The 25,786-nt window shown below is 45.6% G+C and overlaps 1 long non-coding RNA gene across 1 annotated transcript in view; it reads left to right on the forward strand.

The window, feature by feature from the left end:
- Nucleotides 1-2,025: 2,025 nt before the first annotated feature.
- The window catches only part of LOC135384112 (uncharacterized), a 41,533-nt gene continuing 17,772 nt past the window's right edge, over nt 2,026-25,786 (forward strand). The window contains exons 1-2 of the long non-coding RNA XR_010420260.1: nt 2,026-2,066; nt 2,194-2,289. This is a non-coding gene — a long non-coding RNA (uncharacterized LOC135384112). The remainder of the gene's footprint in view (nt 2,067-2,193; nt 2,290-25,786) is intronic.

The following is a 25,786-nucleotide window of genomic DNA, read 5'->3' on the forward strand; positions in this document are numbered from 1 at the left end:
GAGAAAATTCAGTGAGTAAACGTAATAGGCCATTTGCAAAAGTTCCAGGGAGCAGGGCGCTTACAAAATATTCCAACGAAACTTCATACAAATGGCTACCAGTCAGCAAAGTTTGGTGTTGGATAAACCCCGTCTTCTATTTTTACGATGCGATCAAAATGTGTAACGTTTGCGAGACTAACCCTGTACAATGAATTACAGCTCTTCCCGTAGAAACTACAATGTAACTGTAGCAGTCTCCCTTCTCGAAGATGGCAGTTGACGAAAAGTCGGGGAATGCCGCTGGCGGGAATCACAGCCACACGTATCTGATTTCCCAACCCGGACATCGCGCTCTCGTCAACCTACCACGGCGACGTCGTTCAGAGTGTCACGGACACACATCCACTCTTGCCACGTTCTCCTCCTTCCATGCTCTCTCACGCTCACTCACAGACGAAGAAAACGAGGAAGGCGTCATTTTTTCCTCAGATAATAACGTAAATTGCAGAGGCTGAATCGACAATCAGGCAAAACACGACATTGCAGCCTCACCAAAATCACAGAGCTGTGGGTTTGTGTTCCATCACGGGCAATTTTTGACCACAGTCATGCTTGCGAACACTTAATGGGCGTCGGCGATGCTTAAAGGTTGTATTTGTCATAAATGTGGACTCAGCGTATGGGATTTACGTCACTGTGTTTCGATTGATTGATTGACTGATTGATTATAAAAAAAACACGAGATAAATTGAAATGGAGAAATGAAGAATGGAAATGGTATGTCTTAGTAGCTATTAGCTCTAAAGGAGTCACAGTTTTGAAATTTTCGGCAGAAGCTGTCTGTCCTTTAAGGTACTGTAAAGCAGCACCGATCAAATGTCATTTAGTGTGGCTATTCGATAGTCCAAGCCACCAGGACAAAAACTGCGCAAGTTTCATTCCAATCGACTGTGCAATTAATTAGAAAATTACACTTAAAAGTTACAGGCAACACTGTACTAGGTATTCGAAATGAATCCGTACTCCTGCCACGTACGGCGGCAACCACATTGCATGCGTATAACACTGGGCCCGACATAACAATTCACCACAAATCCACCATAAAATCCGCCCCTGCAATCCACACAACGATCCACATCTGAAGATAAACGGATAAGCGAACTGAAATGAAATGCTGAGCCGTTGAAAAAAATGTATCAGACGTTCAAGAAGCCAGACAGCGTCGGGACATGTTTGTTCACAGAGGTTCACAGAAATAGTTTGTTCGTTCGAAAGTTCGAAAGAGCCCGCGAACAGAAGGTGCGCGCAGGCGCAGCAGAGAAGTAGGCACAGCTTCCATAGCCAGCGTCCAGCGCTGGGTTACTTCGCAGAAAACACTGTTAACAGGGGTTTCAGAATGCATAGGTAAACAGGGAAACTAATAATATCGGGTTACTAAAATAACGAAGTTCCGATGTAATCGTGTGTAATACCAATTTTCAGTGTTGCCCGCTGTACAGGGGCTTATTTGACACCAGGCGTCGCACCGCTCCACTACGCGGCATTTTTCGTGGCAAATTAAAAAAAAATATAGCGCGTTGTCGGTCGTATGGTTCCGCATATGGTATTTAGAAGCAACAAAGTCTCTAGTTACATCACCGGCATATCATGCTTGTCTACTGCTTTACAGTACCTTTAAAGAATTGAGAAAAGGGAGAAGATTGACGCCAGCCCACTCTGTAGGTGATAGCAACTTCGATCCGCTGATTGTAATTCATTCTCTTTTGTGCCGGCAAACACATTCATATCCGTTACATGATACAAGCAAGTGACCTGGCTATCCTCTTCCAACATAGTGTAGTACGCACGATACCTTATAGTTCCCTTGACGCACGTTCATTTCTCCCGTTACTGACGCTAGGCTTTTCCCGGAACGAGATACGTAGCAGCGAAGCGTTAATAACGCAATATCTCACGCACACGCAACAACGTCATGAGCCGTCAACAATTACGCAAAGTGCAGGCGCGATGTTGTTTGATTCCCCCCTTTTGTCAAAAGGGCTCGCAGTTGTTCTCTTGCACAGGGTGTGACAAGAATATTAAGTGTAAGCTTTATTTGCATATTGGCGCGACGGGAGCTTCTATTTGTCCCATGCAATAGCTGTTCCGACCGAGTCTGATCTCGACCCTCCTCATATATCATTCCTTCCTTCCTTTCTTTCTTTCTTTCAGTCGTCTTCGTCAGTGGATGTTGTTATGCGTAATCTCCTGTATTGGAGCGGGGCTCATGTAACATGGCATTTGATGATGCATGCATGGCGAGGAATGGTAAGTTTTTTTGTTTTTTTTTTCCGATGTTATGCGTCCCTTAGCATTTTCCATATTTTCTGTGTTCTTTACGTGTTTTCAATGCGTGTGATAAGAAATATAAAGTTGTCGCGCAGGTTGGACCGGCACGGCCGACGTCTGTTTCTTTCGTTTCTGCAAGCTTATGATATATTTCGAAAGTTTTGCAATACCTAGTTCCATTGACAAGCTTTCGTGCAGAATCTGCACTTTCATAAGATGCACGTACATTCTGCACGAAAGCTTACAATAAAACATGATGACACTCACATCAGGAGGTGGCAAAAAACCTAGGAAGAACAAATACAATGCACCGCGTTATTCTAGGTGGCGTAGTTTTTCTATGATAATTTAATTACACGTTTTGCTGCGACACCCTGTATAAGCTTGTCGGATTTTGAACGACTATAGTGCTGGACAAGGTGTGCATGTAATAGGTACGGCCAAAAAATTATGAGAGCTTTTATTTTTTTGTGTCCTGCTGTCTGCTTTTTCAGAAGAAAAAAAAAACCCCAGTAGAAATAAATTCAAATGCAATGTCACAAAACGCATGTAATCATACCAACTGCCAGCAGGTTATCTATAGGCACGAGTGACGTTTTGAGAAAGAGAGCACGATTCACCTGTTATATCTAATTTCATGGGGAAGTGGGGAACCATTGTGCTAGTGCAAAGTCCAGGCGCGAAAGTGGGTAGTTGGGGCCTCAAGGAACTATGATCTAGCAAATTAATGACGTGCCTGCCTTCGTGCTGGCAGCATAAGGTAATTATATACTTATACTTTTCGTAGCTAACGCTAGTTTACAAACCTTACAAGTTATAGTTATTACGTTGCAATTCGGTGACCGGGAGGGGTGATGTTTTCTATTTTTATCTTTTCCTCTTTCTTTTTCACTTGGGGATCTTTGTGGGAGTATCAGAATTCTTCAGGTCACGAATTCAATATATTTCCTCTTGATATATACAATCAAACTCAACGTTGCAGTTGCTTATGTTATAGTTTGTGGGGGCGCTCTTGGTCATGTACTCCGACGCAGACAGTAGCAACTGTTATCAGGTCCGGAACTGGAATCCTGGTCCAGGGCTGGAACACGAGCCTGGCAACGGTCGGTCTCCTCTCCATCGAAGACTGAGATGGGAAGCCTTCAAGGTCGAGACTTCAAGGTGCCCGGTCTCCGCGTCAATGTCAAATCGACGAAGCACTCAGGGCTTTTGCAGCCTTCGAGAACTACACCTGTTTGGAGCATTTCATCGAGAGCCGCGTCAACAATACACTCCTATGTAACACTCAGTGGTCTCAGATTATAACGCTAGGGCCTAGCGTTACCCGTGTCCCTGCTATGCTGTAACACAGACATCTAACCAGGTTTCTCTGTGAAGATGCCGTTAAACTGCCGCAGTACTTGTTCAAGCTGGCGGCACTCCTCCTCGGGTACATCAAATGATCCCAGATATGCGGAAGCGGTATCCTACATTGAGCGGGTCCAGCGCAAACTTCTGCCGGATGATGAATAATCCCTGCCCAGGATAGCGGGCACTGCCAGGCCGGGAAGATGAAGGAAGCGCTGCCTTCACCATCTCCCATCGAAACGAAGCCAAAGCACAACTGCAGTCTGTGGTATAAGGACGTCATCGGAACTTCCGTGGTCTACAGATTCACGTGTCTTGATAGGCAGTATGCTCGTAAACAGAATCGCCGGTAAGCGAGAGCGTATACGCCCCGTTTCGATAAGGCTGATGCAATCTCTACCCAAATTCGAACAGCAATGTTTGGTTCTCGATCCCCAAGCAGCAAAATGTACTGAAAGTCGGGTGCAATAGGGGTGGACGGGTAGGTGGAAGGCCTTGAACAGGCTCGTGAAACTAAGGAACATCGATAAGACACATACCGTCCACCCCTATTGCACTCGACTTTCGGTTCATTGTGCTGCTTGGGTCCTGAGTGTTATTCGGAACAGGAAACCAAAAGGAGCAAAAGAGTATCCTTTTCTTTTCAAACTGACTGCATGGCTAGCTTTAAAAGCTAGCGTTCAGGACTGCTGCACGCGGCTGTTTACTCAGTTTGTCAGCTGATAGCCGATCGACACGTTGCGGTTCCGGAATAGTAGGGTTAACCCAACAGATATATTCCTTGTCCGTGTACCCCGAATAGGGTGGTACTCGTGCATTGAACCGCGTTGGCGCTTGTGCCTGCGGATGGCACGGCCAACCCGGCACGAAGTCGCTCCGCCATTGGTATGCTAAACTCAGTCACACATGACAGTCGTAACAGCAGGGTCTGACAACGGCCCCGCAGGTGCCAAAGTGCTCTGTGGGTGGGGTACTGCATGTTCCGTAGCCCTAACCGTAGCGCCTGGTTATACTGGCACAGGTTATAATCATCAATCGGCCTTTAAGCGGGAGCAAACAAGACGACGGGGAGTAGGAAACCCTAACAAAGCAATCTTTGCCGGAAAACGAGCAACACGCGCTGTTTTCTACCAGCCTATCTGCCAATCACAAAAAAAAACAATAAAACAACGAAAGTACAACAGCTATGTGATAAACTAACGCGGCTACAAACGGCCACGCCATACCAAACAAGCACGTGGAAAGGGCAACGGACAGCGCGGCAAACAACACTCGCACAATACCCTATCAAACCAATACCTTATCAAATTCCGACAAGAAGGAAAAGAAAACTGATCGGCTAAAACCTACTAATGAACGAAACAGAAAAAATCTGAGCCTTCCGTGTCCTCCATGTGGACGACCGAACGAGCAGAATCCTGGTCACGGCACCAGTTGTGGGAAATATTCCCTTGACCCAGGAAAGCTGCCCGCCCAACACGTCCCGCCGGTGAAGGCACACAAAGGCAAACACAATGCTACACAGCGTTTATTTTACCTTCCCCGCCAAGGCTTCCAGCCGACGACTGCCGAAATGCGATGTCCGCCTGTCCTTACATTCCTTTTAAGCACCGCCCCCGTGCACGACCAAGAGCGTCCCCACACAGCATAACATATCGAGTGTCTTGGAGCGCCCCAACAAGTTATAATTAGGGCCCGGGAGTTCATGTAAAACGTATATTTTTGAAATTACGTTCGAACGGATATCCTAACGTTTCTCCACAGATTACTGATCATAACGACACACTTCTGCAATGTTTCGTATATCATATAGTTGCATATTTAGGCATATTTCTATCGTGATCGTCATACAATATGACTGTTGCATATTATGTCATAATTCGGAGCCACTTGGTTACGTACTACATCATATTTTGGCGCCATTTTACCTATTTTTTTAACGTTTGTCGTACCCTAGATTTGCTCACATTACTTCAAAAGAGAGCTCATCGACCCAAAAACCTACGTTCTAGCTACGCATCTAAGCTACTACGCTGATTTTAGGCTGCTTCGTGGTACACAATCAGTGGATTTAGCAAGCACACACTGGATGGAACGAGAACCCCAGGCACCCAACGAGGCAGGAACGAGGCAAGAATTAACGAGGCACCCAGAACTAACTTCTGAAAAGAGAACGCGTGACAAGTTTTCAGAGCGTTTAAGAGTTCATAAAAAGACGGGAATCGAAGTATTGTAGAATGAGAGTGTGTGCACGTGTGAAAGTACGTCCCATATGCCAAGAAGGAATGTGCATTTTTACTCCCAAAACGTTTTTTTTTTAGACAGTGTGGGTACTTATACAGTTTCAAGGTACGCAAAAGCTTCAGGAGCAACATTCCTAGTGTCATATTTCTGCATATTTTGTGCAAATTTAGACGTTACGCGCCGCATATTTGCATGCATATTTTGGAAGATTTTTGTGCATAAAGTTCCGGGCCCTAGTTATAATGCGTTTTGGTAGTCGTACCGAACCTTGTCACCGAGGAGCGTGCAATACTTCAAGTATTTCATATCGAATGTACGGTAAATGCACTTTCGTAAGGAACGTAAAATATACCTATGGATACGTACTACAACAAAGTACGTACTCTATCTGTCTCGCACTTAATCCCCGACAGATACAATACCGTTGGTATGGTCAATAACAATGAAACACCTACCTTTAAGACGAAAAAAAAAAAAAAAAAGAAGAAGAATACAAGACCAAATGTTCCACAAGCTTGCTTACATGATAGGTATCACGTTGGAGAGATCTCGTATTCAACGTTGCGGCTCCACCTAAATCCCGTGATTAATCGAAGACGCGATTCTGAGGAAATATGAAACGGATGTTTAAGTGCGGGGATCAGGAAGTTCGACAGGTTTAATTAAGACCAGCCTCCTCCTCATATCTGCTGAAACTCCCGCGAAATTCTGGCGCTTCTTGAGGTGCATCGCCCCCACATAATCGCCCTCAGATGATAGAACATCCGGCTGAAGTGCGAGATTATTTCTGTAAATGACGATCCAGAATGTGTGAGAGTGGTGTCGTTTGAGAGATTCCGACGAAAATATTCTTCTCGCCTGATTATGGTCAAACGAACCCCACTTCAAACTTGGCTAAAGTTTGCCCGTAATATCCGTGGATTATTGAGAGTGGTAGCCGTCTCATTAATGTATCATAAAGAGACCTGCGTCAGCTCGCGTTTATCGAAGGATGCGCTGGTGCGCCCACGCAGCTACTAAACATTGGCGTGGACTGCATCGATTTTGCATGAGTTGTTAAGTTAGAAGTTATTCATCGTCTTTTCGGTTTGGATGAGAAGCGAAATATGCGGGAACCCTTCCGGACTGATTTGGTACATCCATCGGCACTACAGCACCCGATATCTCGGTCAAAAGCAGATCAAAATTAACTTAATAAAAGCCTTTCCCCACGTGCTTGCGCGCTACGTGGCTGTCATGGCGTACATGGCGGCGGTCCGAAACCAGAAGGACCAAAATGGCGCGTACCGAACGAGGCTTCCTCGAATCGCGGCGACTCAACTTACATTCTGGGTAATTGGGGGAAGCGATGACGTATTTTACGTCACGGCGCTCCACCCATCTTAGGGGCAAAAGGTCAAAGAACGGCCACACCCTCCCTCCCGTGGTGCTCTTAGAAAAAGGGTGATGTCGTTACACCTTTTAGGAGGTAACAGTTGTCGCGTCGTCGAGTTGTGCCTAAAAGGTGGCAAAGTTCTACCTGTTCTACCTGGTACCTCATTCTCAAAACAGAACTCAACCGCATAGCACGTTGCCCGCCAGCCATTGCCTCGAATGATAGGGTTATCGCTCCTGATTCGGTGAGCGAAGGGGGCGTACGCCCTTTTGTAGTACTTAGGATATATGACAATTGCTTCTACCACCCTTTTATACCCTAGTCAGACGGGAAACCTAAGTCCTTTAGCGGAAAGGCCGTTACTTCACCTGTAGTCCAATCATCATTTGGAATGACATCGTTCTCTGCCCTGATTTGTTGAAAATGGGAGGCGTACACATTTTTTTATTACAATTATGCTGTTCATAATAGCCACAAAAAAGACGTACGCCTCCTGTTTTCAACAAATCAGGGCGGAGAACGATGTCATTCGAAATCATGATTGGACTACAGGTGAAGTAACGGCCTTTCCGCTAAAGGACTTAGGTTTGCCGTCTGACTAGGGCATTACACCCTTTATCGGACACTATGTTGACCTAGGTGGTAACTATAGAACTTACCACATTTTGACACACCTTTTTCTTAGAGCGTACACGGTTCTGATGTCAACTTGTGAAAGGCGTGCATAAATTGCAAGTTTCGTCCTTCCTTTATACGTCCCTCCTTTATACGTCATTTGGAAGCCATTTCATTTTGTGACAATCCATTCGCTATGTGATTACCATGCACTGCGCAAACCTGACACTTTCACGTTTTAAAATAATGGAGCCATCCATTATGGAATATTTCAAGCGGACGGAATGATTAGCGTAGTAGTAGGCTGCTATTATTGAACTGAGGAGTGATTAGCTACGCATTAGCGGCACTGCGTGAGCAGATTATTCAATGAACAGAAGCTATACGTCTTCGCCATCCCCTCTCCTGCATTTGCGTCATCAACTCTTCAATGAACAGCGATTCATTTCCGTTCAGGTTGCTTTCACTTTTCTGTTGCGCGCGCAGCTCTCAGTGTAATGTGGAAAGAGAAGGGGAAAGCATGAGCACGAAAAAACAGTGATTAGCGCACTACCGTCATGTGTGTTGCGCGATTAACAATTGAGAACAACCACTGTCCAAGTGCGTCACCTCTGGTGCTTCTGGCCTGGTCGCGCCAGTTAAACGTTTTGCGACTCAGATATGAGCCTCCCTGTGGCCCTGATGTGCTGCGTCTCGGTTTCGTCTCGGTTTCGTCTCACTGGCATCACATGACAAACATTTGGAGATGTACGTATGCACCAAAGTACGTGCCCGTGTCGGGATTTTTGAAAGAATGGGGTGGCATTAAATACCGCAGCTCCGGTTCTGCTGGCTCACATTTGCGGGGCCGGACTTGTGCGTAACGCGTTACTAGTAATTGCGTTACTTGTAATCAATTACTTTTCTGAGTAATTTTTCGAGTAACCAGTTACTTTACTGTCAAAGTAATGTTTCGAGTAATCAATTACTTTTCTGAGTAATCGATTACTCAGGAATTGATTACTTTTCCGGCAGGTATTAGCTTATCTTTTAGATGTTCCGCCCCAAGTCAAGCCCCTGGTGCTGTGAGCCTTTGTTAGGCTGTTGCTGTCTACTATAGCAAGCGGAGGTCATTGTAATGACGTTCTGGAATTTCAGGGTCTCTCTCTCTAATCTCTTCCTACACCAGTGTGATGGTACCTGAAGATTTGGAGGTTTATTGAGTCATGGGGAAGTTCCACCCAAATGCTCTTCCACAATCGGGTCAACGTCTTCCCTTGCGATAAATACAGTAGATATACAGATCTCCTTATCCTAGGCGTTTTTGTTTTTGTTGTTATCTCAGCTATTCCGCTGTTGAACCTTTCTTTGTTTGTTCTTTTTTTTCTGAGGCACACAAAGACGGTTATAATTTGCGTAAATGCAGAGTAACGACTGGAGTAACGCGTTACTTTTATACGCGTTACTCAATTACGTTTGGAGTCGAGTAATTCGTAACGGTAATCAATTACTTCTCCCGCAGAAGTAACGGTAACGGTAATCAATTACTTTCTTCGAGTAACGGGCACAAGTCTGCGATTTGCCCGAGAAACAGTGATTAAAAGGTTAATTAAATAATATTTCGTAGTTATCCATTTAGAAGCTGCATGCTTCTGCCGACATGATGCAGCCTTGCCGTATAATTGGCCAGCAAAAATAGCATGTTTCCTGCTCTCGTAGCATTTTTATTAAAAATCTGCAACGTATAAAAAAAAAACCTGTATGTTACCGTTCACTTCCCATTCGTTTCGTATTTGCTTCGGCTCCATAGTGCAAAAATATCGAATCAGTACACAGAGATTTTTGCACTTTGGAGTTTCTGCAACAACGGGTCTGCATCTACGCCAATATTGTCAGTTGCTTGGACTATACATAACTATTCGCTTCATATTTGCTTGGAGTATATAAATATCCGCTTTGTATTTGTTTTGCCTGCATAAATATTCGTTTCGTATTCGCTTTGGATATGTAACTAATCGCTTCGTATTTGCTTCGGTTTAAAAAAACACCATTCGTACACAGCCTTAATCTTCTCGCATCTTTTTGCCACCACCACTATACCGGCGTCATTTTAGCATATGTAACCATAAGAATGTTCACTCGCTCCTTGCACTAAGGAAGCAGATGCAGCAGCAACGCTGCCTGCGAAAGGAGCTTATCTGTGGTCAACATTTGAGATCCTACAGAGGGAGAGTCATTATACAGTCCACAAAAATCTCGCTGCAGCCGCGGAACCTGGGTTATCGATTTTCATATTAAGCTGCGGTGCGCCTGGGCTTCTAACCACTTCGGCTGGCTTTCGGCGCATCTTCTGTTTTAAAGGGGATCAAAACGACATCAGCCGCTCCGCCGTCTGACGCCTTCTGAGTTGGGTATTACCGCATTACACACTGTCGGCAAGCCAGGGAAGTCACTGCAGGGCCATGAATCGATGCCCGTGTTTTTTTATTCAAAAGGGGGGGCAAGGATCATACGTGGAGAGAGCATCGCGGTGGTATGCAAATACCTGTGCGCGCGTGCCGCTGAATAGTGTGGTGACGGTGAGTGGTTTTGCTGCTTTGTTTTTTCTTTCGATGCGGTATGTATTATGCAGCGGAGTATGTTGGTGCAACTTTTTTTTTTTTCTTCTCGGTGGGACTACAGGCTTGGTGGGTGAATTGCTGAAAGAGTTGACCGCATATCTCCTGATGACTTCACGTTGATTATTGCGGCGAAATGTGTTGCAGTAAGAGAAAGCAGCCTACGAAGTGAAGAGCAGGGATGGGCAGTATTTAAATACATTGTAATTAAACTACTATTTAAAATATAAATACATGTATTTATATTTTGTATTTAAATACAGACCTGAAAAATGTATTTATAATTATATTTAAATACCAATTTTTGGGTATTTATTCTTGTAAATACTTTGTAAATACTCCTAAATACAGTATATACTGACTCATATCTTAAAGTTGCCCTCCATTTGACCTTTCGGGAAGAAGAGAGAGTTTGGGGCACAGTTATGCTGTGTTTGCGCTACCATGCGCATGCGACAAAAAATTTTAGATGGCAAGTTTTTCCCTGTTGTTGCGGACAACGGTCGCGACTAGCCAATTACCTTGTTGTACGAAGCATCTTCGTCAAATTTAATAAAAGAATTTGTTCATCGGCACCTGTGGAGATGCTCTTCTCCTTTGCGAATCTGATTGTACGGCCGAACAGAAGATGCCTAAAAGATGCAATATTCGAGAAACTTCTAATATTAAAATTGCCATGATAATCTAACAAATAAATGCTATTGTTCGTTGCTGATTTGTTGTTATGATCATCGTTATTTCTGTAATTCCAGATGACATTTTCCTCACAGTATTTATGGTAGTAGTTACGGTATTTAAATACTGTATTTACATTTTGTATTTAAATACTCATGTTGAAAGGTATTTATGGAGAGTATTTAAATACCTCTTTCAACAAAGTATTTTGTATTTATATTTAAATACTCAAAAAATGTATTTATGCCCATCCCTGGTGAAGAGAAGGTACATTTGTTGCAATTTTTAAGGCACGACCCATTATACAGGGTGTTTCACCTAAAGTGATAAAAAATTCTAACTGGCGACGGTACTCGCCGGAGGATTGTGAGACTTTCGGCAATTACTTTCTGGTAATTGTCTTTCGGCAATTAACTTTTGCCGCCATTTAGGAAGGCTTTGGACAATCTTTAATTGAGGTAAATTTATTTTTTGAATTGAACTTGGAAAATTTCCAAGCGAACCTCACTTTCTTTTACAGAAATATGAAATCCTTCACGGATAACCACAGACCCAACAAGAACTATGCACAGTATCGCAACAGAAATAGTCGAAAGAAAAAGTAGTAAATATTCGGCTTTAGCCCCCCTGATTTTCGCAAAGAAAAGCGCACGAAATGTGCGTGGAGAGGAGGAAGTAGTAGCATAGTTTTTCTCCTCATTCATTTTACGTATTAACTTGACATTCAGGCCGACATGTCTGCGCTCCTCTTCAATTTCAGTTATTCTCATTCGCGGATATAATCAGGAATAATGCAATGATGAAACATTTCCGAACACATTGAATTGTGTGTTTTCTCGTTTGTGTTCGATGCCTTTTGTGTTTAGAGTTGTCCTTTAGTTCACTTTTTAGAGTTTTAGAGTTTCCGTTTTAGAGTTTTCTTAGATTAGATTAGATTTTTCTACATGAAAGAACTGATGTTCTGAGGATGGAATAACATAGCAATCTTTCATAGATTTTTCTAGTTTTCTTAGATTAGATTAGATTTTCTTAGTTTTCTTAGATTAGAGTAATCAGAGCTTTCTTCTTGTTCACATTTACGAAACCCAACCGGACACGATATACCCCATAATGTGTGCTATAAGGCTAGCCCTTGGCGCACGAAACTAAGTCTTGCGTTACTCTTTCTTAAAGAAACACTTTAGAAAGTCAGCTTGAACTTTTAGCACATTGAATCTTACGACTTATTTTTATTTTTCTTGTCACCCCCTTCCCTACTGAACGCAAAGTGGGTAAAACCATTTATTCTGAATTATATACTGCCGGATTCATCATGAAAGAGAAACAGAAATTACGTCACACTTATTTTTGCTTTTGCAAGCTCGTTCGGTCATTACCGCCTTCGGGGAAGGGCTCCTTTAATTAATTATTCTCATTATCTCGAATGCAAAGCTGCTTTCCTTAATGATACACACTGGTCCGCCCTCTCAGTACGCTATGGATCTGTAACACCGTGTGTTGTTTATGCATGTATTTCGACAGCCTTATTCTATCTAGGATATTTTGGTATGAGCGGAGAAAAAGCCTTTTCACTCGCTGCATATGGAGCCTGTCTTCGTTGGGTTCATGTACGCGCTGCGAATATTATGACAGCCCATCACTTTGAGATGATTGAACACTCGCCCAGTTACTTTGCATGGATTTCGCATCGTTCATGCCGTGCTGCTCAGAAACTGCTTCTCTCAATTTTTGGTATTGAACCCCGGTTGTGCATCTGCACTGTTGTTTGTTGTTCGTTCGTTCATGAGTTGAGCAAGCTGGCTTGCTACTCCAGCTCTTAAGGCTCATTCACACATGCTTTTCAAAAAGCGGCGCCGCCGCAGCGTTCGCGGCGCGGCCGAGCGCAGCCGGTCACATATGCGTTTGCCGCCAGCGTGGAGACGCGTTTCGTTTTGCTATGTCAAGATTGCACCTACACTTCTTGCGCTCTCCGTTCCAATTTACATTTGTGAGTCATTTCTGCTTGCATCATCAACCGTCAGAACGACAGACACAATATAACAGTGACATTCAGTTCGTCTGCAGAACTGTACGATAACGATACTACAAAGAAAGCTATCAAACAACAACAACAATATGATGTCAACCGCGATTGGCTGCTTATGCTTTCGGGACTGTTATTGTGAACTCATTCTACTAGAGTCGCTAATAGAGAAAAGTAGACGTAGAAGAAGCGAGACACATGTTTACCTGCCGGCGACGACCACACATGGTCACGCTCAAAATCGCATTTATTTTCGTTCATTCTGTGGTTTTTGTAAATTTCCCGCTCGTCGTTGACAACAAACAATTCCCCGCGTGGTATAGCTGTTGTGCTAGGAGGCCCGTCGGCACCAAACAGCCCCTCCTCGAGCGGTCCGATTGGCTGGATGAAAAGCGTTCGCGTTTCTGCTCTCCGAAGCTGCAGCACGAAGCGGTTCCCGAAAAGTGGCTGGGAACGCTCAGCGGCTCGCTCGTTCAAAAAACGTATGTGTGAATCCAGCTTTAGTCGAGGTGCTAGTTGCTGTACCAGACATCTCTGCTTGCATGTCATCCAGCACGTTTCGATACCTGCATAGAGCACTCTTGCAGAACAAAGTAGCGGCGTGAAATACGCGGCGGTCTTGTACCTTACATCTTACTGTAATGTTGAGGTATTTTTGTTGTTCCATCATCATCATCGAGATGATCGTCTCGATGACGATGAGGTAGTGCTGGCAAATGTCCTCTGAGCACTTTTCGACAGGGTCGCCAGATTCGGCGACTTTGCGTCAAATTGGCTATTTTCTTACTGTCGTGAGGCCGAACTTCGGGCGATGGCGATTTCGCTATTTTCTGTCTGCTATACGGGTACTGCTTGGCGCTACATTTCAGACTGCTGTGTACCTAAAGCCGGGTAAGCGTGCGAGATAACGAGATAGCTTCTATCGTGGCGACACATCGAATGCTGAAGTATACATTGCGTTCATTCCTGAGTTCCTTGATGATCATCCTTCTTTCAGTCGGTATGATGTCCCTCGGACCGTTTTGTTTTTATGCGGGGGTTTTAGTACTCGTTAAAGATCCCTTGATTGGATGAAGTTAATCCGGTTAACCGTATTAGTGTAGTGTCGCTCATGATCATAGTTCTGAAAGAAGGAAGTCACTGAGAAAATTAGCCAGCTGCAGGAATAAAACCCACACCTTCCGGATTACCGTTTCAGGTATCTACCAATTTCCATCGTGATCATAGATATCTCGCAACTTATACGAATTATCATAGAGTTTCTCTTGGTATAAGGTGGCCACTATAGGCTGGTTATGTTCCGCTATCTGCTCATGTTTAATGTAGAAATGCGTTATCCAAAAGAACTGGCAGTTCCGCTTTCATGGTTCGACTTCTTTAGAGGAGCTGAGTTTCATTCCATGTGGCATGATGCGACACGCCACGGGCTACACAATTAGCTACTTTTGGCTACTTCCTCAGGACGCGTTGGCGACTTCAACCAGAAAGGTTGCGAAACCCACTGAAGCCAATCACTGCCGCTCCGTTCACTTTGGCTACAGTCCTTGGGCCCTGGATCTATATCCTGAAACACCGTCGTGCCCTGCAGATTTTCCTGGATTTTCTGCAAGACACCAGTCTCCAATATTTTGTTCAATCCTGATGTGCGGCTTTGCTACCGTCTCTCCCCCTTCGTCCCCTCACTGTCATTTTACATCTTATATGGGGTCCCGTCGGCATTGGGTTAGTGGGCCACAACCCAGGTGGCGAATTTACCCGTCATCATCAGGTCTTTTTTTTTTTGTGTGTGTGTGTTGGTTGTTGTTGTTGTCGGCGACGTTTCAGTATTTCCCTCGTCTTTGGAAAGCTTTTCGTTTCAGGAAAGCTTGTTTTTGGGCGTTTATGTTTATTCGCTCGTAGTATCGTATCGTAGTTTGACTAGTAAAAGTAGCCTGTCAAAGTAGAACGTATTATAACAACTCGGCTCATAAAGCTTTCAAGTAACGGACTGAGAGTTCCTTGTTGTGCTCATCAGGGGTCACGTACGGTTATTCTAAATGTGCGTATTATACACTCTTAAAAATGAACTTCACCACATAGCACGCTCCTAGCCAACCATCATCTCGAATGATATCGTTATCTGCCCTGATTTGTTGAAAACGGGAGGCGTACGCATTTTCTGTGACTATTATGAACAGCATAAGTGTCACAAAAAAGACGTACGCCTCCCGTTTTCAACAAATCAGGGCAGATAACGATATCATTCGAGATGATGGTTGGCTAGGAGCGTGCTATGCGGTGAAGTTCATTTTTAAGAGTGTACGGTTCCTCCTACGCGATCGATAATATAGGCATTGTTTATTATTCTTCTGCTCGAGTACATACAAATATAATGTCAACCAAACAATATGCAAATAATCCACTGAAATATGCACTTTAGGGCATCATAATATTGTGTCAATAAACACAAGGAGACGCGTTTGATACATGCATCATTGCTTGCCCCAACTTTCACTCTGCTGGTAATGGATGTCAATTATTCTGAAAACGATGTGATTCTAAGTATATGTTTCCTGTCAAAGTTTACCTACTAGTCTTGGAGACCTGCTTCCAAAAAATAAAAATAAAAAATCGTTACAACGCATTCTAGTAACCTTGTAACCATAATGTCATTGACGGATAGTCTTCAATCTGTCGGGGGTGGAAGAGGGGAGGCTGCCCAGCGCGGTTAGGGGCACTGAGACGGGAGGCAAGCCTCCCCGCTCCAAGCCCCCGGCTGCGGGTACGCGCCCCCTTTTCGTGTCGGGTGGGGTGTCTGGGATTCCGTGTTATGGGGCCGCTTTTTCAAGGTTCACATGTTCACTCGCATGTAGCACCCGGTTCTTAGAATATCCCTCGTAACGTTCATCTGGGGGTCGCGACCCACAGTTTGGGTACCACTGGGCTGAGGCGAAGCCTTAAACTTTTCCCCCCACATTTTCATCTATTGACGTTTTTTGTACTCTCACCTAGTTTAGGGTACCACGACTTTAGGGAATAAAAACCAACATGCCAACATGCCTTGGCATACATAATTAATACATAATAAATACATAATTGTCACAAAGAAAGGCGTGCACCTCCCGTTTTCAACAAATCGGGGAGATAACGATATCATTCGACATGATGGTTGGCTATATAGGAACGTGCTATGCGGTGAAGTTAATTTCTAAGAGCGCGTTGTCTCGGGTTTTCGCCATGGATTGTCCCTTATTTCAACACTCGTTGGATGCTGTTCAGCAATACTTCACCAAGGCTGGCATAGACATCTCGGCTGAGAAGACAGTTGTGCTCCCGTTCACGCGGAAACGCATGCGCGCCTTCCCTCTTTCGCTAGGCAATAATACACTCAGCCAAGTGAAGTGCCACAAATTCCTGGGTGTTATCTTGGATGCCAATCTCTCGTGGAGCGCCCATATCAGGTACCTGGAAGCGAAAGTTCAACGCTGGACCAATGTCATTTCTCACTTCGCTGGCGCTGCATGGGGGATTGATCAGGAAGCGCTCCTATCGATTCATGGGGCATTGGTTCGGGGAACCATTCTCTACAGCCTCCCGGTCTTACATGGCATCTCAAGAACATCTGAACAGAGACTTCGGTGTATGTTGGCCAGAAGCTTGAGGATCTGCCTCGGTGTACCCCGCGCCGCTGAAACGCGCATGGTGGTGGCAGAGGCCCGCGAGCTGCCAGTAGAGGTCTTACGTCTCAGAGAAACTGTGCGCCATTATCTACGTCTCGTCGCGGAACACCGTCGTCACCCCTTGGTTTCGAAGCTCAACAGGCGGAGGCAGAGCAACATTTCTCACTGCATCGCTGCTGTAAAGCCCTTGCTACCGGCTTTTGTTGGAAGCGCAGTCGTCCCCAGGTCCCCTCCGTGGGTCTTTTCGATACCTTCGATCTCCATTACCATCCCTGGGCTCAAGAGCAAGAGGGATCACGTTGCAGCACCCGTGTTGAAACAACTTGCGTTAGACATGATGCAGTGCCGTTATCCTTCGCACACTGCAGTATTCACAGATGGGTCGACCAACTTACACGGCTCCACTGCTGCCTTTACAATCCCGACTATGTCGTCGTGCCACGCATACCGTCTCTCGCACCGCACCTCATCTACGTCTGCAGAGTTGCATGCCATTTTGTTCTTCCTCAAGCACATTGCATCAGCCGCTATCAGCAGCTGGGTGATATACTGCGACTCCAAGGCGGCTCTCCAGTGTATAGCGAACATGGGTATTCGTGGATCACTTGCGCCTGTGGTGGTGGACATACTGGAGGAACTAAGCCGTCTTGAGATCAGCGGGCACTCTATCTACTTCCAGTGGGTTCCTGCCCACTGCGGCATCCGCGGCAATGAAGAGGCTGACGAGGCTGCAGCAGCTGCGTATCATTCCCGATCAAGCGTGCGGATTACCCTCCCCAAAGGCGACAGGCGAACCTTCCTAAATGATGTGGTGAGGCCTCTCGCACATGCGCGATGGTCTCGAGACGTTCCATCAAGAGTTCTGATGCGTGAAGTGGACCCTGACTTTGGCTTCACCATGCCTTCTCGTGTGCCTCGCCATTTTGCGTCGCTGATACACAGGCTTCGTCTTGGGGTTGCGTTCACCCCCCATTTCAAGCATCTGATCGGCCGCTCTGACTCGATGCTCTGCTCTCGTTGTGCTGTTTTGGCGGACACCAAGCATGTGCTCCTCGACTGCCATCTATACACCTCCCAAAGAGCAGCTCTACAGTGTCGCCTGCAGTCGATCACGGCCGCACCACTCACATTGGCAACCATTCTCGGACCTGGGTCTAACCAGACTGACCATCGTCAAGTTCTTGAGTATTTCAAGATTTTTCTGCGGGACACTGGTCTCCTGTCTACCCTATGATCTGCCTGCGTACCTGTGTGCTGTGTGTGTAGTATTTTTGTGTGCTGTGGTTTTGCCTACCGTTCTGATGTCATACTGACTCCACTGACTATCCCTATTTAGCATCGTTCATCACCTCATCATCAGGACACATCACATCCTGCCCCATTGTGCCTTGGGGTAGTGGGCCGCACCTCAAGTGGCGAATTTCCCCATTCATTGTCATTAACTTATTTGTTGTTGTTGTTGTCCCTTATTTCGCGCTACTGTCCTTAAATACGAAGAGTTCATGAATTCAGCAGTCAATTCACCACTGTTAATGATGAGACATGCATAAAAACGTAAGTACAGTAGACTTAGTAACCAGTTCGCGTGGCGGTTAGGATGATCGCCTTCCAAGCGGATCTTTGGAGGTGACAGGGGCTTGAATCCCGGCACTGGCTGTGCTGTCTGCGGTTTTCCTTTGGCTTTCCGGCAGAGTTTCCTGACGAATGACGGCACAGTTCCCCTTGAAGTCAGCCCAAGACGCGTAATAATCCACCTTCCTGTTCCCCACACTCTTAAAAATGAACTTCACCGCATAGCACGCTCCTAGCCAACCATCATCTCGAATGATAACGTTATCTGCCCTGATTTGTTGAAAACGGAAGGCGTACGCCGTTTTTGTGACAATTATGAACCGCATAAGTGTCACAAAAAGGCGTACGCCTCCCGTTTTCAACAAATCAGGAGAGGCAATGATATCATTCGAGACGATGGTTGGCTAGGAGCGTGCTATGCGGTGAAGTTCATTTTTAAGAGTGCACTCCTTCCTGCTGTCCTCTCTCCATCTGTTCATGTATGTATGCCGATCACGGCTATACAGTTGCTTCGTGGAGCGCCAACACGGAATTTAAAAAAAATATATATAAAAGAATACAATTAGCACAACTCAAAAACGGCGTTCCACTCCTGTCACGTTCGCCCCTCTTGAAAGGAACCATCCCAGAACGAACAAAGAACAAGAACTACGACGCTTCGAAAAGTGCTAAATTTGGCAACCCTGTGCATCTCTTCTTTTCCTGTCCTTCGACCGCAACATTTCTTATTTACCGCAGACTACCCGCGCGCGCCGCTGCTAGCCCCATTTTCTGCTCTTCCCTGTCATGTTTACTCTGACGTCAATTGCGTTCCGCCCGTGCAGCCTGCTGAGCGGCACACACCCGGGCTTTACATAATGCGCGTGAAAATCATTCGAAAAGAGATATAGAATAGAGCTAGAATACGCGTGATCAGTTGGGATTCTAAAACTGGTTACCGTAAAGCGGCACACCGGCAGTTTATGTTTATGTTTACCGCCTCGTTTAACAGCTTGTTGGTTCTAAACCCACACTCTTAAAAATGAACTTCACCGCATAGCACGCTCCTAGCCAACCATGATCTCGAATGATATCGTTATCTGCCCTGATTTGTTGAAAACGGGGGGCGTACCCCATTTCTGTGACACTTATGCTGTTCATACCCAAGCAGCAAAATGTACTGAAAGTCGAGTGCAATAGGGGTGGGCGGTATGTGTCTTATCAATGTTCTTCAGTGTCACGAGTGTGTTCAAGGCCTTCCATCTACCCATCCACCCCTATTGCACTCGACTTCCGGTACATTGTGCTGCTTGGGTAATTGTCACAGAAAAGGCGTACGCCCCCTGTTTTCAACAAATCAGGGCAGATAACGATATCATTCGAGATCATGGCCGGCTAGGAGCGTGCTATGCGGTGAAGTTCCTTTTTAAGAGTGCAGCGCAACAGGTTACAAATGTGACAGAGAATGCATAATATTTTAAATATTATAGCGAAATTCAGTCAAAGCAGATCACGGCGACGTCTGGTGGGAAATAATGCCAAACTGGTCAAGCAGCAGTGATCTATGTTGACGACTGACTTGCTGCTCCCGATGGGGAAACTGCAAAGCAAAACTGACGGCGAAAGATGATTTTTGAACTCTAATTTCGTAGAGTGTGCTTATTTATTTGCATTTTGCTTCTTTCGTTGATGGCACGGAAGCAGCCGAACTTTCACACGGCTCAGCGGGTGTTTTATGCATGCGCGACATTTCGAGCCGCTGTGCAGAGGAGTAAAAAAGTAAATGTATGATACTAATTACACGGGGCATACAGATACAGGGCATTATAGCGGCGTACTGATACAGATTTTATACTTTATTATCTTGTGTTCACACCGCTTTACCGCTTTATTACGACTTTTTTTACCGTTTCTTTGGTCTCTGAGTAAGGAACTGCCACCGACAGTTTTCCGTGATTGTCGACAGCTTCAAAGATGTATCTGGAGTCTCCATGGAGTTCATTACCATCCATTTAAATGGTAATCCAAAGTGGCTGTGTAGCAGCGTCTGATTATCGCTCAATCACGCACGTGTGGCCGTGGTATCATTCTGCTTCGCACTGTGTGCCTCCACGGTGTGCTCTTCCACCCTAGTTTCTCTCAAATTTTTGCTACCCATGCCCTCTGCAATTTGCTTTGCTCCATTTGCCCCGATTCCATTAATAAGCGTGAAGTTATCCCTGCGTCTAATAGCATTTATTTCCCGCCATTTGACGTGTTCTTGGTGAGTATTAAGGCGGACTCACTTCTGAAGAACGTAGGAATTAATATTTGTTCGCATGGTTCTCGCAAACCTCTCTAAATTTCTACACCAAACAGGTACAGGTGCGTTCCCCTCGAGTTGATCCAGGAAATGACGTATTATTTAAAGCATGACGCGATTCGCTGGTTTTTGGCGAATTAAAATTTGTCAAATTTTCAATCCTGAGAGTCTATGGGAGATGTAACAAAAGATCTTCTCTCGGCACGCCTGCAGGCGATATTTGAGCCAAAATGGTGTCATTCCCCACAGTAAGAGTCGGGGAAATGACTGCTATCAACAAATTCGACAAGCTTTCTGCAGTTTTCCAGATCCCTGCGAATGAAAATAATGACTTTGCAGTTCGCTATGTTTTTCTGTACGCTGGCGCCGATTCCATTACTTCCTTAAGGCGCGGGAGAAAAGCAAAGCAAAGAAAACAAGTTTCCTACGTTGCGGCCAACTCTCTCCGGAAGCGAACGTTAACTAGATCGCATGCGTCCGCCTTAACTGCCACGAGGATGCCATCACACCATGAAGGACGGGCTACGCAGTCTACCTGCAGCGTACTGTTCGCTGTTTACTACCGATTCTATATCAGACTCCTTTCGTAGGCTCTCACCTCGGTATATACCATGCTTATATGGCTCTTAAGAAAAGTTCAGTCGCGGTGCTTCAGAAAGTGTTAGATGCTTGGTGCATTCTTTCTTTGACGTTCTGTTGATGTTCTTTGACGTTCTAACAGCCCGTGCTGTACAGGGTGTGTGCTCTAAAAGGTCAGTTCCAGTTTCGCGCGCGACGCGATACCTATTTGACGGAGAGACTTCCACTTCCACACAGTGAATAATTTTTTTCGTAAGGGCTTCTCTTTTATAACTGTCCGTCAAGTCGTTATCACGTCACAAGCAAAATATGACCGTTTAGAGCACACACACCCTCTATAGCACGGGCTGTTAAATAGAACGTCAAAGAAAGAGTGCCCCAAGCATCTAACACTTTCTGAATTTTGATTTTTTATAACTTTGCTAGCAACAGAGTACCCATGACAAAACGTCTCTTTCATAAGCTTTACCGTGACAAAAGAAATAACAAAAGTTTATTGAGTTTAACTTTAAATGTTCCCATTGGAACTTCTTGAGAACTTCCTCCCGTGCTCCTGAGTAAGCATAACGAAGTCCATCATGTGGTTTACAGCGGTTGCCGTTTGACTGTGTGTAACCCCTGGCTGGAGGTACACAGAAACGACGTTGAGATCTGTGGCAAGGCGTACGGCACAGGACTCACTGTACTCGTGAACGTTGCTGCGAATCTCTCGAGGTGTAGCGATGACATCCTTAACGTAGATGGCAACTCCGGCCTTGGGGTTTCCAGGACGTTTGGCTCCAGTGATGTAGCAGAAGGCCTTGGTAACTCGCATAACTCGAGTGTCGTTTCCCGGTGTCTTCCTTGTTTTCGTTCAAGCTCCTCCTCCTGTGATAGTATCTTTTTCGACGTATTTTCTCGTCTTTCCTTTTCGTTTCTCGTGATGTCCGCACACCGACACCAGCGTTTTTTTTTCCGTTGACATGAGCCTTCTAATTCTAACGCATTAATAGACCTTGCCAACCCACGGACCGGATGCGTCTCAATAGTGGATATCGACCAGTATGAGTACCTAAAATTCACTAGAATTTTTAAGTACTTTCAAGTTTCCGGACAGATGCGAGATGGTAGATTTAAAGACTTAGAGGCCACCCACTTTTGTTCTTTTTTAATCCTTAAACAATAACGTACTTCGGGGTGGCCATCGTTAGATTCTGCCGTGCACATCAGCCGCAACAGAATCAAAGTGGGAAGGAGGGGGGGGGGGGGTCGTTCCTGCAGGGAATGGGGGAACAAATTGAGGGGTTGTCTTCCGTCGCGGTTCTGACGCGCGTGGTCCGAAGTCTGCTGATTTGCATGGCAAATGCTTATTTTTGGATGTCTTTTCTTTAACACATTTACTCTAGAATGTCGCGAAGATAAGTTTTCCCGTGAACTTTTTCCCTGTCAAAAGTATGCTCTCGTGCGAATTTAGATGGGGTCATTTGAATACGCAAGCTTGCGCTCATGCAAGAACGGCAGCTGTTTCGGACTGAGATGTTTCACGCCGCTTCTCGGATAACTAAATCTGACACCGTAGCAGAATACAGCTCGAGTTGCTCTTTTTCTTTTGCTCTCTCTCTCTTTCTCTCCAGCTGTAAGTCATCCAAATGGGCAACAGGTGCGCAATTGAAAGAGCAGCTGTTACCCGATTTGTCGACTGTAGGCACAAGCATATAAGGGGCATATGGTTACTAGGTTGCTGTGGTTACTAGGGGCACATGGCGGACGCTGGAGCCCAGGATGACGAACGCGCAAGAAGATCCTGTGGCATTGGTGGGTGCGTCCGTGAAAATCATCGTCCTTTCTGCATGCCTTGTGATGTGTTCCAGAGTGAACTGGTAAGGACTTGCGTTGGAGTAGATCCCTTATTGCTTATGCCAAGAATATCCACGATAACATCAGGCTGACGAAGGATCCATGGGAGGCAGCTTGGGATACGCAACGCATTGCGGCGCGGAATTTCATGAAGCAGCGGGATTACGAGCCTATATATATGCCAGAGTTAGTGCGACGGAGGATAAGGATAGTGCGAAGGAGGAGGCAAACGGGTGACGTCGATGACGGGTTACAAGACGAGTGACGCAGGGCTTCAACATTTCGAAGTGCAGGTATGGGTGGTTCCTTCGCCCCGGCTAGGGCTGTTATGTTGGACGTTGCGGTTGGGACTCCGAGGCATAGCTTTACACTTTTAGTCAGGACTCGCTGCAGAATAGTTTCAGTAGAGTGGCACAAGCCAGTCAAGATAGGAATGTGATACTCAAGCATCTGTCGAATTAGGGATGAGTGAAGACCGAGCAGAGCGCGGCATGTTAAGCTCCAACGAGTACCGCAAAGATGTCGAAGCACATTAAGTCTAGCATCTGCACGACCTTTTAAGAGTCGGACTTCGTCGTCCCAGGACAACGTGCGCTCCATAATAACATCAAGAAACCGATAATGGCCCACTCTTCTGAAGGCGGCCCCGCGGTAATATGCAGATGGAAGCTAGGTAGCAGCTTGCGAGTAAAAGGTAGGTACACGCTCTTCTCCCGGGAGACCACCTGCAATGAGGTACAGTATCGCCCCTGGCGATGAAACTCCCCATCTATCATCTCGAAATAAAGTTGTTGTTGTTGTTGTCCCGAAAGACATCCATCCCTCGCTCCGTGAGGTATAGTACTACGTTGTCAATGGCGCTTTATAATCTGGCTTGGAACGTTGGCCATTGTTTGCCAGACGACCAAATACAGATGTCAGTCACATACATACTGAAGCGGACTCCGCGGGTAAGAATGCCAGGATCTGCTCGAGTAATAGCTGAGTGGGGCGGGTGGTACGATTTTCGAAGGAAGAGGAGTGAGGTCTGACCTGCTCAGACAAGGCGGCAAGTTTCACCCCCTTGTGAAAGGAGAAGGGAAGAAGGGGTAAAAGAGAAAGGATTGAGGGTAAGCAATTAAAAGAAATCAGAAATTAGAAACGCAGAGATAAAGTAAGGATTAGTAAGGAGGCCAGCTAGTAAGTAGCTACCGCGTATGACTAGTATATCGGTACTAATATAAGTATATGGGTCACGTGGGTTGTGGGGCCCTGCGAGAAGGGGAAGAAGAAGACTAGCTGCTCAAGGTGATTGCGAGTAACCGCATCCTACATTTGGCAGTACAACAACCCTTTCGTGGATGCAGCGAAATAGATTGCAATAACATAACTCCTCAACGGCGTAACATCGAAAAGGCTTCACGGTTCAGGGTTCTGGATTTGTCATGCGGAAGCGCTATACAACGTTAATTAACCGTATACCGTCTCCTTCCACGGTGTACTAAAACCCGAACAGCGTGAGTCTCACGCGTCAGTCTCGCATTATCGTGATCGTTTCGAATTATCTTACCGTGTACTGTACCGGGACGTTGCAAACTTGTTCACTAAAACTCACTAATCTCCTTGAATCTCTTCAAATCCCTTCATGGAGTATCACACCCGCAGGTATAATTGAAATTAACGCCCCTTCTTGAAACGCAAAAATCGCACATTTTCAAAGGATGAGGTGATGCGGGCAAGGGAGATTACCTTGCTGCGAATACATGTGGAATGGAAGGTACAGAGGATCAAAGGATGCCATACTTTTTGGTAGACCAGTCCCACTTGCTCTATAGTTCCGGTAAACAAACAGATTTCGACAGTATAGTAGCAGTTCTCACAAATGCTTTCTAATTCAACAGTAAGTAGCACGCTTCGTGTAGGCTGTTGCTATCAGACACTGTTGTTATCAACAGGAGAAGGGATAAGTAAACCAGTGTAGATGTATTAGAATCCGACCTTCTGTACGGACCAGCAGTTTGTATTTAGAAACTCGGACAGGTCCCTTGTGCTTTCGTGCTCCTAAGCTCGTTCTTCACCATGGTCACCTCAAACGAACGCGCTCAACACCTGCTTGCACTGTCTACTGTTGACATGTGTATCGTACAGGGAGTGTACATGCTAACATCCGCTCATTTAGACTATTTCGTTGATTTTATGGAAGTGTCGTATAGGAGCCAATCTCTTCAACACTGCAATATGTTTACAAATAAGCCTAGCAACGGCTTACCGTGTGAAACCTCCACCTTGCTGTTATCTTCGGACGCAAGCTTCACGCAGCCATCCACCTGTAGGGTGATCTTTTATTGAGAACATCATATTTTAGTATGGAGTCGAAAATCTCCTAATATACATCCGTTAATCCGTAAGGTACACCCATCAGAAAGATCGCTCCCCTTCCTGTCACGGGCCTCCTCCCGTGCGAGTAGTAGAACGCCGCATCGAAAAAGGGTGATGCCTGCAGACCCCCCTGTAAGCTCCGTATAGTCACTGCGCTTGCTCGGAGGAATAACGTGACCCTTTGCTCTTAGCTCGTACCCAAAGAAACCAGATGGGCGCACGATGCGCGTGGAGCGTGCGAAGGGCATCGAGTTGTTGGTGGCGCCAGGGCAGTTATTGCAGGACCCACGAGATTAGCCGCGTTCCGCTGCGTTG

This window comes from Ornithodoros turicata, chromosome 2, assembly GCF_037126465.1.
Source record: "Ornithodoros turicata isolate Travis chromosome 2, ASM3712646v1, whole genome shotgun sequence".
Taxonomy (NCBI): Eukaryota; Metazoa; Arthropoda; class Arachnida; order Ixodida; family Argasidae; genus Ornithodoros; species Ornithodoros turicata.